The sequence below is a fragment of the Phaseolus vulgaris genome, chromosome 4 (assembly GCF_000499845.2).
Source record: "Phaseolus vulgaris cultivar G19833 chromosome 4, P. vulgaris v2.0, whole genome shotgun sequence".
In the NCBI taxonomy this organism is placed as follows: domain Eukaryota; kingdom Viridiplantae; phylum Streptophyta; class Magnoliopsida; order Fabales; family Fabaceae; genus Phaseolus; species Phaseolus vulgaris.
This window is the reverse complement of record NC_023756.2, coordinates 19680361-19692514: the sequence shown is the minus strand read 5'-3', so window position 1 is coordinate 19692514 and position 12154 is coordinate 19680361. Positions and strand designations below refer to the sequence as shown.

General features: G+C 38.5%; 2 long non-coding RNA genes across 2 annotated transcripts; both read left to right on the top strand.

The window, feature by feature from the left end:
- The first annotated feature begins 4776 nt into the window (after positions 1 to 4776).
- On the top strand, positions 4777 to 5867 carry LOC137837403 (uncharacterized). The gene is made up of 2 exons (XR_011085451.1): positions 4777 to 4922; positions 5699 to 5867. It is a non-coding gene; the product is annotated as an uncharacterized lncRNA (long non-coding RNA).
- Positions 5868 to 10894: 5027 nt separating this feature from the next.
- Positions 10895 to 11972, top strand: LOC137837402 (uncharacterized). Its single transcript, XR_011085450.1, has 2 exons — positions 10895 to 11040; positions 11818 to 11972. It is a non-coding gene; the product is annotated as an uncharacterized lncRNA (long non-coding RNA).
- The last annotated feature ends 182 nt before the right edge of the window (positions 11973 to 12154 follow it).

Below are 12154 nucleotides of genomic sequence, written 5' to 3'. Positions count from 1 at the left end.
TCTCTCAGCAACCGCTTGTTTAATGTCATATAGCTTGATGCATTTTTTCCTGGGTCCTCCAATCCCACCGATCCATATAATTTACAAGTGTTTTTCTAGATGGTGGTTGTCATTCCTCAGCCATGTTACTTTCTTTATAAATTATCTCAAGTTGATGGGTAGATGTAGAGGACTCCTCTCTCACTTCTTCTTTCTTTTCTTTTCTTACTTACATTTTTCCTAGTTGTCTTCTCACCTTGATCTCTAGAAACTTTTTCTCTTAATATCATATATATTATAAGACAACTCAAGTAAGTATTAGCACAAAAGTAAAGAAAAAATATATTTGTTCCTTCCATAAACTCGAGCACCTTCGTGCGTATCTTCTAACGGTGGAACGCGGATCTTCGAGACCACTCCTCCTCCTGTGAAGATTTCCTGCAACACAGAGGCAAAATAGCGCGCTCGCGACCGTTTGCACTCCGACGCTCAAGTTAGTAAACGAGGCAGAAAACACTGTGCACCTTCGTATCAGAACTGGGCAACAACCGTGCTCTGGAGCTGCGTAACTGAATTCTCTCCTATTCTCTCTCAAGTTGACAAATGCGTACAGTTTGCCAAATGACAGAGTATCTGGAAAACGTACCTTTTGTTGTTTCTCTTTGTGCCTTATATACTTTTGCTCGCGTCTCTGCCACGTGGCTTCTTTGACTTAAGCTTACTAACGAGCGCACCCCACGACGCTGCATTCCAGACTTAGGAATATCCTAGCGCGTGCGGTAGCCCTGTTGGAGTGCTGGCGCACCCAGGGGTGACTGCATGGGAGCCAACTGATGCACCCGTCTCTGAGTCACTTCCCCTTGGAGTCCCCTGAGTTGCTCACGTACCCTGCATGTAGACGCCCCTCTGGGGCGTGGCCTCTTATAGGTCGCATCTGCTCCAGAGGGCATCAGCGGTGGTGCGTTCTGCCGCATTCCTACACCTCATGCGCGGATAAGTCGTGGATTGGGGCTCTTCTTGCTAGTACTGAAGGTGTGACTTTAAATCCACCTTTCACAGCTATGCTCACTTCCTGACATAGCGAGGCCCGAGGCATCCAGGCTTCTACCGTGCCGCCTCCGTCTATGCCGCCCCCTCCACGGTCACTCCTACTTGTGGGTATCGGGGGGAGTGGCACCATCTGGGCCAAATCACGCTCTTAGGACAACGGGTTACACCTTCAAGGTGGGCGACGCCTAAACCTATCGACGCCCAAAGCTGGCGACGCCCATACTTGGCGATGCCCAAAGCTGGCGACACCCAAGGCGGTCAACATATTGCCTTTTCCTCTTGGAGCCCCTAGTGGGTCCTACCAAATGTTGACTATGGTCAACGCCCGAAGACGGGTCGGTACAATATTATTATTTTTTTCAAAAAATAAATAAAAATAGAAAATTTAGAATAAAGAAGATGAAAGATAAATAATCTTTTTTAAAAATTTAGAAAAAAAGAAAAATAAAACCAGAAGCGTATAATTAAAATTAGCTAAAAAAATCTTAAAAAAAGAAAATAAGAAATAAGAGAAAAAAAATTCAGAAAAATAAAAAATAAGAAATATAAAAAAACAAAAACTTATGTCAAATAAAACTAAGAATAAAATAAAAGAAAATAATAAAACTAAAAAAAATGAAAACAAAATAAGAAAAATATTAAAAAAATAAAAACTTACTTAAAATAAATAAAACGTCTCTTGGCTGCTGATCGTATCTTGTTTGGTGGTTCTTGGTGTGTTTGTTGCAGTATTCCTCTGGTGACACTGTGGTGTTGGGGGCTGTTTCGTGGAGGGTTGATGCGCAGTGTTACATATTTATGCAGGTGGCGTTGTGGTGTTAGTCCTATTTCGTGGTGGGTTTGGTGCGGGATTGAGAATCAACGTTTTTGTGCAGGTTGGTACTGGAGTGGAGCGCTAGGTGTGCCTGGTTTGGTGTAGTCAACTTTCTTTTTGAGGTCTGGAATTGGTGGTTCAGTGCCTTCTATTCTTGAGCGGTGCAGTGAGGGTGTGGTCACTGCAGTTTTGCTTTGAATTGCGGGAGCGATGACTTCATGAGTGTGGGGGTTACTGGATTGGAGTGCGTGAGGCGGTTCTTCCAAGCGGTTGCAGATTGTGGTGTTCTGCTTTGTTCTGGGTGCAGTGGATTCTTTTTATTGCAGCTAGGTTTGTGGACGTGTGCAGAGACACTTGCGTTTTTCAAACGGGTCGGAGTGCAAAATGTGTTACTCTTTGTTTTCAATCTTGTTTGGGGAAGCTTTGTTATACAGAAAAGTATTCGTTCTCTCTCCTTCGAAGGTTTCAGAGCGGTTAGGTTAGCCTTTGAGGATGGTGGAGGACTTTACAGGTTTCCTCATCCAATGAGGTTGTTTAATGGATAAGAAAACATCTGCCATGGCAAGTTAAAGGAAGATATTTGCTCAGACTTTGGGAAATACATGTGACATTCCTTTGTCCCAGCTACTTACTCTTTGTATTAAGGGAGACATGGTTGTTGTTCGAGTTGACTTGGAAGATTATTTGGCTGGTCTTGAGGATTGTAAGACCCATCTACATGGTCTGACTATTCTATCTAAAGGGGATAAACCTCTCACACATCTTGATTTAACTAAAAAGTTGCAACTTGTGTGGAAGGCTATTGGACCGTGGAAAGCAATCCCTCTTAGGAAGAGATTTTATGAGTTTAACTTTTCTTCTTTAGAAGACATGGATGGGTACCCGGGATGGGTTCCTAGCAATTATCTCTTGACTTCTTGAGATTGTTTGCCTGGACAAAAGACTTTGTTCCATCTACTATGAAGAGTACGGGTTCAAATCTACAATTTGCCTTTGGAATATTGGAGACCAAGGGCGATATTTTCCATCACTAGAGGCATTGGTACTCTTTTGTCTTTGGATGATCATACCATGAAAACGAATAAGAGTTTGTTTACTAGAGTGTTGGTGGATATTAATCTTTTGTCCTCTCTTCCAAATCAGCTATTGGTTGAAGGTTTAGGCTTTGCATTTATAGCAGACGTGGAATATGAATGGTTCCCTCCATTGTGCTCTCACTATAAGATGATTGGACATGAACTTGCTTAGTGTTGCGTGATTCATTCTCAGGATCGTGTTACTGGACCTCAACATAAGTCTTCTCAAAAGAAAATTCCTAATGAACGGGAACATGTGAAGGTTGTGGGGGACCCCGTGGTTCCTAAAAAACATAAAGAGTATCGGAAGAAAGATCCGCAGCAGATGCTCGTGGAAGGCCCTATCGGTAATCTGACAATTGATGTTCCTGGAGGGACTAATGTAGGGTCACACTTGGGTCCACTTGATTCTGATAAAACTGATGGAGGTGAGGATGATTTTGCAGATATGTTTCTTCTTGAGGATGCCTCAGATCATGAGAGGTCATCACCCATGCAGGGATTGTCCAGTCCCACTTCTGATATAGTTAGGGTTTCAAAATCGGGGATGGTAGGGGATTCACAGGCTGCTATGCAACCCAAGGGCTTAGATTTACAACTTGTCGTAGATTCACAGGACGTCACGACTCCTATTGATGGTCATCGTGTGGAGGTCTCCACTATTGTGGATGTACCATCTCCATCACGTCATACCTCTCCTCTAAGGGCTAACTCATTTAGGGATGATAAAGCTCTACTCCCAGATAAGGATACGTATATGGATCCTATTGTTCCTACCAATTCATATAGTGTAAACAAATGTGTATATGGATCCTCATGGTCCATTGTGTTAAAATGATGGGTACTTATCAAATTGAGGAATGCATGTTTCATCTCCAAGTCCTTAGTGATAGTAGGTATTGCAATACTAGAAAAATGCCTTAGCCCTTGCTGCATAGCGTAATCTCCAAGTGTTCTTTTGGGCTGTGGTGGTTGCTCTTCAACCATGTTTTTTTTCTGAAAAATTTCAATGTGAAGAGTATAGGTCGTTGATGATTCTTCTCTAATTTCTCTTTGTTTTTCTTTCTCTTTTTAACCCTTTTCTTTCGAGTAGCCTTTTCAATCTCCGATTCAAATTGCAATTGATCTTTAGAAACCTGTCCTCTTAGTATCATATAAGACAATTTACTCAAGGACTAGCACAAGGAGTAACTAGCAATAAAAATAATAAAATTTAGAAACTATCAAATTTAAAACAAATAAAAAATCAATCAAATCAAATCAAATAAAAAACTTAAAAAAATAAACCATTAAAATATTAACAATATCTAGGAATTCATACTCTAAAATTTAAAACAGTTCCCCAAGAACGGCGCCGAAAACTTTATGACTATTTTACGGTAAGTGTACAAAGTCAAAATTGGTAATTTTTCCTTAAGGACGGATATTGAACTCACTAAATATGAAAATATATGTAAAAGTTTGTTTGAATGGTTGTTTGTATAAGGAATAAAGAACTTTTTCAATTAAATCTAAGGATCAAAATGATGAATAAAGATTCAAACCTTAATAATAAAATGACAATACCAATCATCAATCAAGAACAAAATATTATAAATAAATATCACCTCAATACATAAGAGTTTAAAAAATTACTCTCAACCCCAAAAGGAATAATTAGTCACTTATATTGGCCATTACAAGCATGGAAATCAAGAAAAGAAGATCCAAGATATTTCTCCTTGATGGTTGTAACGGCGCTTTTTTTAGAAAAAGCTACAGACCCCCTCCCCCCATGCCATTTTCTCTTCTCTCTCTCTCTCTCCAATTCTCTTCTCTCTCTCTCTCTTAATTTCTCTCCCAATCTTCATCTATTTTAGAATCTGATCATACCACGCTGTAGCAGAGGAGTTAAGGAACATTTCTACCCGATCAGATTTTCAAACAGAGCCCGTAAATCTTGAAGCTTATCCAAACGGCGGGGAATAAAATTCTAAAAGTTGCTTGGAAAGCAAGCAATTGAGGTAAGGGAAGCTAAATTTAATTTTTTATAGCACCCTAGGATAGAAGATCTGAATGTGGAAGGGACGTGGTCCCAATATTCATTTTTCTTGCAGGGATGTTGTGTGTTATATATATTAGGTTGTTTGTTTATATATTATTTAAATTTGTAAAAATATTATATTTTAATGGTTTAATATTTAAGTGTTGTTTTTTTAATTTTAATTACGTTTTTGAATGTTGTGGATCGTGTTTGGAATGATATTGTATGACGGGATGGCATGGAATTGAATTCATGCATTTGGGATAATGTATGGACTGATGTTTGCTGTGTATTAAGTATTGATGCCTATGTGGTAACAGAGATCTCCGAGCTTCACTGATGATCTAAGTCACATAGACTAAGATATCAGGTGGTGAGAAGCTGATGGGGGAGTTCATGCACACCGTGACATATGAGATGCACGGCTTGGGTTGTATTGAACTTACCCTGATCCTTTCTGTTGGATTCACTGGTAATCTTTGGATCAGGTGTTAGTCTCTGGTAGGACTTACTTAATACGGGTCTTCCGGAAGACGTTGTTTGTTGAATATTCTGGATGTGTAGATCCATGTGAGATCTATGTGATTGTTTATTGTTGAGATTTGAAGAAAGTTGAATAATTTGAGAAATTGATCATGTAATTTGGTTTTCTCTTTTGATTTAATTGTGTATATTATAAAATTCTATTTTCACTAGCTTACCCTTGCTTTTCTTGTTGTGTTTGAACTGCAATGACTGTACTATGTACACGAGCAGATGACCATACAGGTGCAGGAGAGCCTTAGAGGGTTCAGAGTCTTATTTTGAGTTGTGGATATGTAAATTGTATTTCTATAAATCCTAATCATGTATTAGGAATGTTTTTGAAAAACTCCAAGTTTGTATAGAAACTGGTAGAACTTTTATTGTAATAGTTATATGTAAATTATGGGGTGTTACATTTAATGGTATTAGAGCGGTTCATCCTTAGGATAACCTGAGGGTAGTGGGTTTATTCTGTTTCTCCTGCGTGTAGATTTTTGTTTACGTCTAGCCTCAAGACTTAGTTAAAAGTTTCTAATAAGATGTTTGACAAAGTTGTTTTTCCTGAAATCTTGTTTGTGTTCGAGTCAAGTTAATTGTTATGAATAAAGATGAAAGTATTAAGAATGAAAAGAATCTTGATAGAGTGGTGAGGGTGCACACTCATGACTAGATCAAGATTATTTTCTATCTTAATTCTAAGTAGCTAGAGTACATTTTAGGGATAAGTTTTGATTGGTTTTTACTTGTTTCATATGATTATTTCTTTGAAGTTAATTTGTCTTAAAGATGTAGTTGGAAATTTTTAGTAATTTCTAATCCAATTCTTTATGTGCTTAGAAGATGGCACGTAGACCACCTACTCCTCCTCCACCAGTAGATATGCCCAACTTAGCTCGGGCAATAGAGATGATGGCAACAGCCTTGCAACAACAGAGTGCTACTATGGCACAACAGCTTCAGGCCGCCCTTCATCAATTAGAAACAGCTAGATTAGCAGCAGAAGCATCTCAACTTCATCAACAACCCCATACCTTTAGTCTGGAGGATTTTTTGAGACACAATCCACCCAAATTTAATGGCAAGGTAAATCCAGATGGAGCAGACCAGTGGGTGAGAGACATAGAAAGAATCTTTGAAGCTACTCAATGCCCTGAAGAGAGAAAGTTATCTTATGCCATCTATATGCTTATTGAAGAAGCTGAGTTTTGGTGGATAGGCATGAAGCAAATGATGGAAGACAAAGGTGAAGATGCTACTTGGGAGAACTTCAAAGTAAGATTCCTAGAGGAGTATTTTCCTGATAGTGTCAGGTATGCAAAAGAAATTGAATTCATGCAGCTGGAACAAGGAAATCTTTCAGTCACTGAATATGCTACTAGGTTCAAACACCTAGCTAGATTCTACACCCAGACCATGATCGAGGCTTGGAGATGTAGAAAATTTGAGTTTGGATTGAAGCAAGAACTTAAAGAAGTGGTGATTCCTATGTCCATTACAGATTTCCCTGCTCTAGTGGAGAAAGCAAAAGTAGTGGAGAGTTCGAAAAATAGTAGCAGACTTGCTAAGCCTCAAGTGGGAGGACCTTCTAAAAGCATGCCTAAATATGAAGATAGAAAGAAACCTTATTTCAAACCTCAATCTTATAGCAGTGGAAGATCCAGTTCTCAATCACCACCTAGTTTCAGATGTTTTAGATGCGGTGGGCCACATGTTGTTAGATTTTGCCCTTATCCAGTGTCAAATGTGACATGTGATAGATGTCACAGGTAGGGTCATGCAACAAAAGACTGTCGTGTCCAATTGGGAGCTCCAAATTCTGGCGGAGTGCAGCAAGTACGACAAAATAGTAATCAAAAACCCAAAGCTGCTGGCAGAGTTTTTGATATTAGTGGAGCTGAAGCTTCACAGTCTGATAGCCTTGTTAGAGGTATTTGTTCTATCCTTGGAACACAATTATCTGTATTGTTTGATTCTGGGGCAACCCATTCTTTTATATCTTTTGATTGTGCTAAGAAACTTAAGTTGCCAGTCCGAGAATTAGAATTTGAGTTGGTGGTATCTACACCAACAGAAGGTATTATAGTAACTTCTTCCATGTGTGCTGAGTGTCCAGTAATTATAGATGGGCAGAGATACAAGATCAACATGATTTGTATACCTCTAAAAGATTTGGAGGTTATATTGGGAATGGATTGGTTGTCTGCTAATCATATCCTTATAGATTGTGGTCGGAAGAAGTTAATTTTCCCTAAATTAGAAGGAATGCAGGTTATCTCAGCTCATCAGTTTGAGAGAGAGATACAAGAAGGTGCAGAATGTTTTATGCTCTTGGCTTGTTCTATAGTTACTGATAAAGTACAAAAAGATATGTTTGTAGTTCAGGAGTTTATGGATGTATTTCCTGATGAGATTCCTGGACTTCCACCTAAAAGAGAGATAGAGTTTGCAATAGACTTGATTCCCGGAGCAGGCCCCGTGTCAATTTCTCCATATCGGATGGCACCAGCGGAGTTAGGTGAATTGAAGAAACAACTAGAAGACTTATTGGAGAAGCAATTCATTCGACCTAGTGTTTCTCCATGGGGAGCTCTAGTGCTATTAGTGAAGAAGAAAGATGGTTCGTCACGTCTATGCATAGATTACAGACAATTAAACAAGTTAACAATAAAGAATAAATATCCTCTTCCTAGAATTGATGACTTGATGGATCAGTTGCATGGGGCAGTTGTCTTTTCTAAGATAGATTTGCGCTCAGGTTATCACCAAATTTCAGTGAAAGCGGAAGATGTTCAGAAGACTGCTTTTAGATCAAGGTATGGTCACTATGAATTTCTGGTTATGCCATTTGGGGTGACTAATGCTCCAGCTATTTTCATGGATTATATGAATCGGATATTCAGACCTTTTCTTGATAAGTTTGTGGTAGTGTTCATAGATGATATCTTGATCTATTCTCGTACAAGGGAAGAACATGCAGAACATCTTAGAATCGTCCTGGACATTTTGAGAGAAAAACAGTTATATGCTAAACTTTCAAAATGTGACTTCTGGATGTCAGAAATACAATTTTTAGGACATGTCATCTCTGCACAGGGAATATCAGTAGATCCTTCTAAAGTGGAGGTTGTACTTCAGTGGGAACGTCCTAAAACAGTTACAAAAATTAGAAGCTTTGTCGGGTTAGCAGGATATTACAGGAGATTTATAGAAGGCTTTTCTAAAATAGTGGCTCCTTTGGCCCAATTGACTAGAAAGGATCATCCTTTTGCATGGACTGAACAATGTGAGAAAAGCTTTGAAGAGTTGAAAAGAAGGTTGACTAATGCTCCTGTATTGACAATCCCTGATACCAATCAGTCTTTTAAAGTTTTCTGTGATGCTTCCTATCAGGGATTGGGTTGTGTTTTGATGCAGAATAAGAAAGTTGTTGCCTACGCTTCTCGTCAGTTAAAGGTGCATGAAAGAAATTATCCAACTCATGATCTAGAATTGGCAGCAGTTGTCTTTGCTTTAAAAATATGGAGACATTTTCTTTACGGAGTTAGTTTTAATGTGTTCAGTGATCATAAAAGCTTGAAGTATTTGTTTGATCAGAAGGAGTTAAATATGAGGCAGAGGAGATGGATTGAATTTTTAAAAGACTATGATTTCCAGCTAATATATCATCCTGGGAAAGCAAATGTTGTTACATATGCGTTGAGTCGTAAAAAGATACAAATGTCGTCGCTTATGATTAGAGAGCTAGCATTGATTGAAGATTTCAGGAGTATGAATTTGGAGGTTTCCATGTCTTCAAATTGCATTAGTTGTAATACACTTGTTATAACTAATGAATTTCTGGAGAAGGTGAAGGAGAAGCAGTTGGAAGATTCAAAATTGAAGAACTTCATGGGCTTACTAAATACTGACAAAGCTAAAGACTTCTCTTTAGGAGTGGATGGTATTTTGAGATTCAAAAATAGAATATGTATACCAGAAGATAATGAACTAAAGCAAACAATATTATCTGAAGGTCATAAAAGCAAACTCAGTTTACATCCAGGAATGACCAAGATGTATCAAGATTTGAAGAAGTCTTATTGGTGGCATGGCATGGAGAATGATGTAGCCAAGTTTGTAGCTGCTTGCTTGACTTGTCAGAAATCAAAGATTGAACATCAATGACCTGGAGGCATGTTAACTCAGTTAAACATTCCAGTGTGGAAGTGGGACAATATCTCAATGGATTTTGTTACCCACTTACCACGTACTTTGCGGAAGCATGACTCTGTTTGGGTCATAGTGGACAGGCTAACAAAGACGGCACACTTCCTACCTATAGACTTGAGAATCTCTATACGGAAGTTGGCCCAAATTTACATAGATGAAATAGTCAGATTGCATGGTGTACCCTCCAGCATAGTTTCAGATAGAGATCCCAGATTCACCTCTAGATTCTGGCAAACACTTCAAGAAGCTTTGGGGACTAAACTCAGACTTAGTTCAGCGTATCATCCTCAAACTGATGGACAATCAGAGAGAACTATCCATTCCTTAGAGGATTTTCTTAGGACTTGTGTGTTAGATCATTTGGGCAGTTGGGATGAAATTCTACCTTTGGTAGAGTTCACTTACAATAAAAGTTACCAAGCTAGCATAGGAATGGCTCCTTTCGAGGCATTATATGGAAGAAAGTGTAGGACACCTCTGTGTTGGTTTCAGGATGGTGAAAGTGTGTTAATTGGACCAGAATTAATACAACAAACCAATGAGAAAATCAAAATGATTCAGGAAAGATTGAAAACATCTCTCAGCAGGCAAAAATCTTATGCAGATCAAAGAAGAAGACCTTTAGAATTCTCTGCGGGTGAACATGTCTTTTTAGGAGTTACACCATTCACTGGTGTAGGAAGAGCACTAAAATCCAAGAAATTGACTCCTAAGTTCATAGGACCTTATCAAATTCTCAGGAGAATAGGCCCTGTGGCTTATGAAATTGCTTTGCCTCCTTCTTTAGCTAACATTCACGATATTTTCCATGTATCCCAGCTAAGAAAGTATGTACCTGATCCTAGCCACATTCTAGAGTCTGATTCCATCCAGGTCAAAGAAAATTTGTCGTTTGAAGTGAAGCCAATCAGAATTTTAGATTCACAAGTGAAACAACTTCGTGGAAGGAGTATTCCCATGGTGAAAGTATTGTGGGATCTCACCTCTGGAGATTCCACTTGGGAAATTGAAGAAGTGATACGAGCATCATACCCTAATCTCTTTCTTGGTAAGTTCATTTTCGAGGACGAAAATTTTTGTAGTTGGAGATAATGTAACGACGCTTTTTTTAGAAAAAGCTACAGACCCCCTCCCCCCATGCCATTTTCTCTTCTATCTCTCTCTCTCCAATTCTCTTCTCTCTCTCTCTTAATTTCTCTCCCAATCTTCATCTATTTTAGAATCTGATCATACCACGCTGTAGCAGAGGAGTTAAGGAACATTTCTACCCGATCAGATTTTCAAACAGAGCCCGTAAATCTTGAAGCTTATCCAAACGGCGGGGAATAAAATTCTAAAAGTTGCTTGGAAAGCAAGCAATTGAGGTAAGGGAAGCTAAATTTAATTTTTTATAGCACCCTAGGATAGAAGATCTGACTGCGGAAGGGACGTGGTCCCAATATTCAATTTTTCTTGCAGGGATGTTGTGTGTTATATATATTAGGTTGTTTGTTTATATATTATTTAAATTTGTAAAAATATTATATTTTAATGGTTTAATATTTAAGTGTTGTTTTTTTAATTTTAATTACGTTTTTGAATGTTGTGGATCGTGTTTGGAATGATATTGTATGACGGGATGGCATGGAATTGAATTCATGCATTTGGGATAATGTATGGACTGATGTTTGCTGTGTATTAAGTATTGATGCCTATGTGGTAACAGAGATCTCCGAGCTTCACTGATGATCTAAGTCACATAGACTAAGATATCAGGTGGTGAGAAGCTGATGGGGGAGTTCATGCACACCGTGACATATGAGATGCACGGCTTGGGTTGTATTGAACTTACCCTGATCCTTTCTGTTGGATTCGCTGGTAATCTTTGGATCAGGTGTTAGTCTCTGGTAGGACTTACTTAATACTGGTCTTCCGGAAGACGTTGTTTGTTGAATATTCTGGATGTGTAGATCCATGTGAGATCTATGTGATTGTTTATTGTTGAGATTTGAAGAAAGTTGAATAATTTGAGAAATTGATCATGTAATTTGGTTTTCTCTTTTGATTTAATTGTGTATATTATAAAATTCTATTTTCACTAGCTTACCCTTGCTTTTCTTGTTGTGTTTGAACTGCAATGATTGTACTATGTACACGAGCAGATGACCATACAGGTGCAGGAGAGCCTTAGAGGGTTCAGAGTCTTATTTTGAGTTGTGGATATGTAAATTGTATTTCTATAAATCCTAATCATGTATTAGGAATGTTTTTGAAAAACTCCAAGTTTGTATAGAAACTGGTAGAACTTTTATTGTAATAGTTATACGTAAATTATGGGGTGTTACAATGGTTGCCTTATTTGTGGTTTTCTATCTCTCAATATCCTCCCAATGGTGTCTAGGGTTAGGCCTCACACCTTTTATTTAACCTAATTAGGCTTGGGCTAAGTGACATGTCGCTCAATTGAGATATTGCTTTCTCTAAGTCTTGTATGCAATC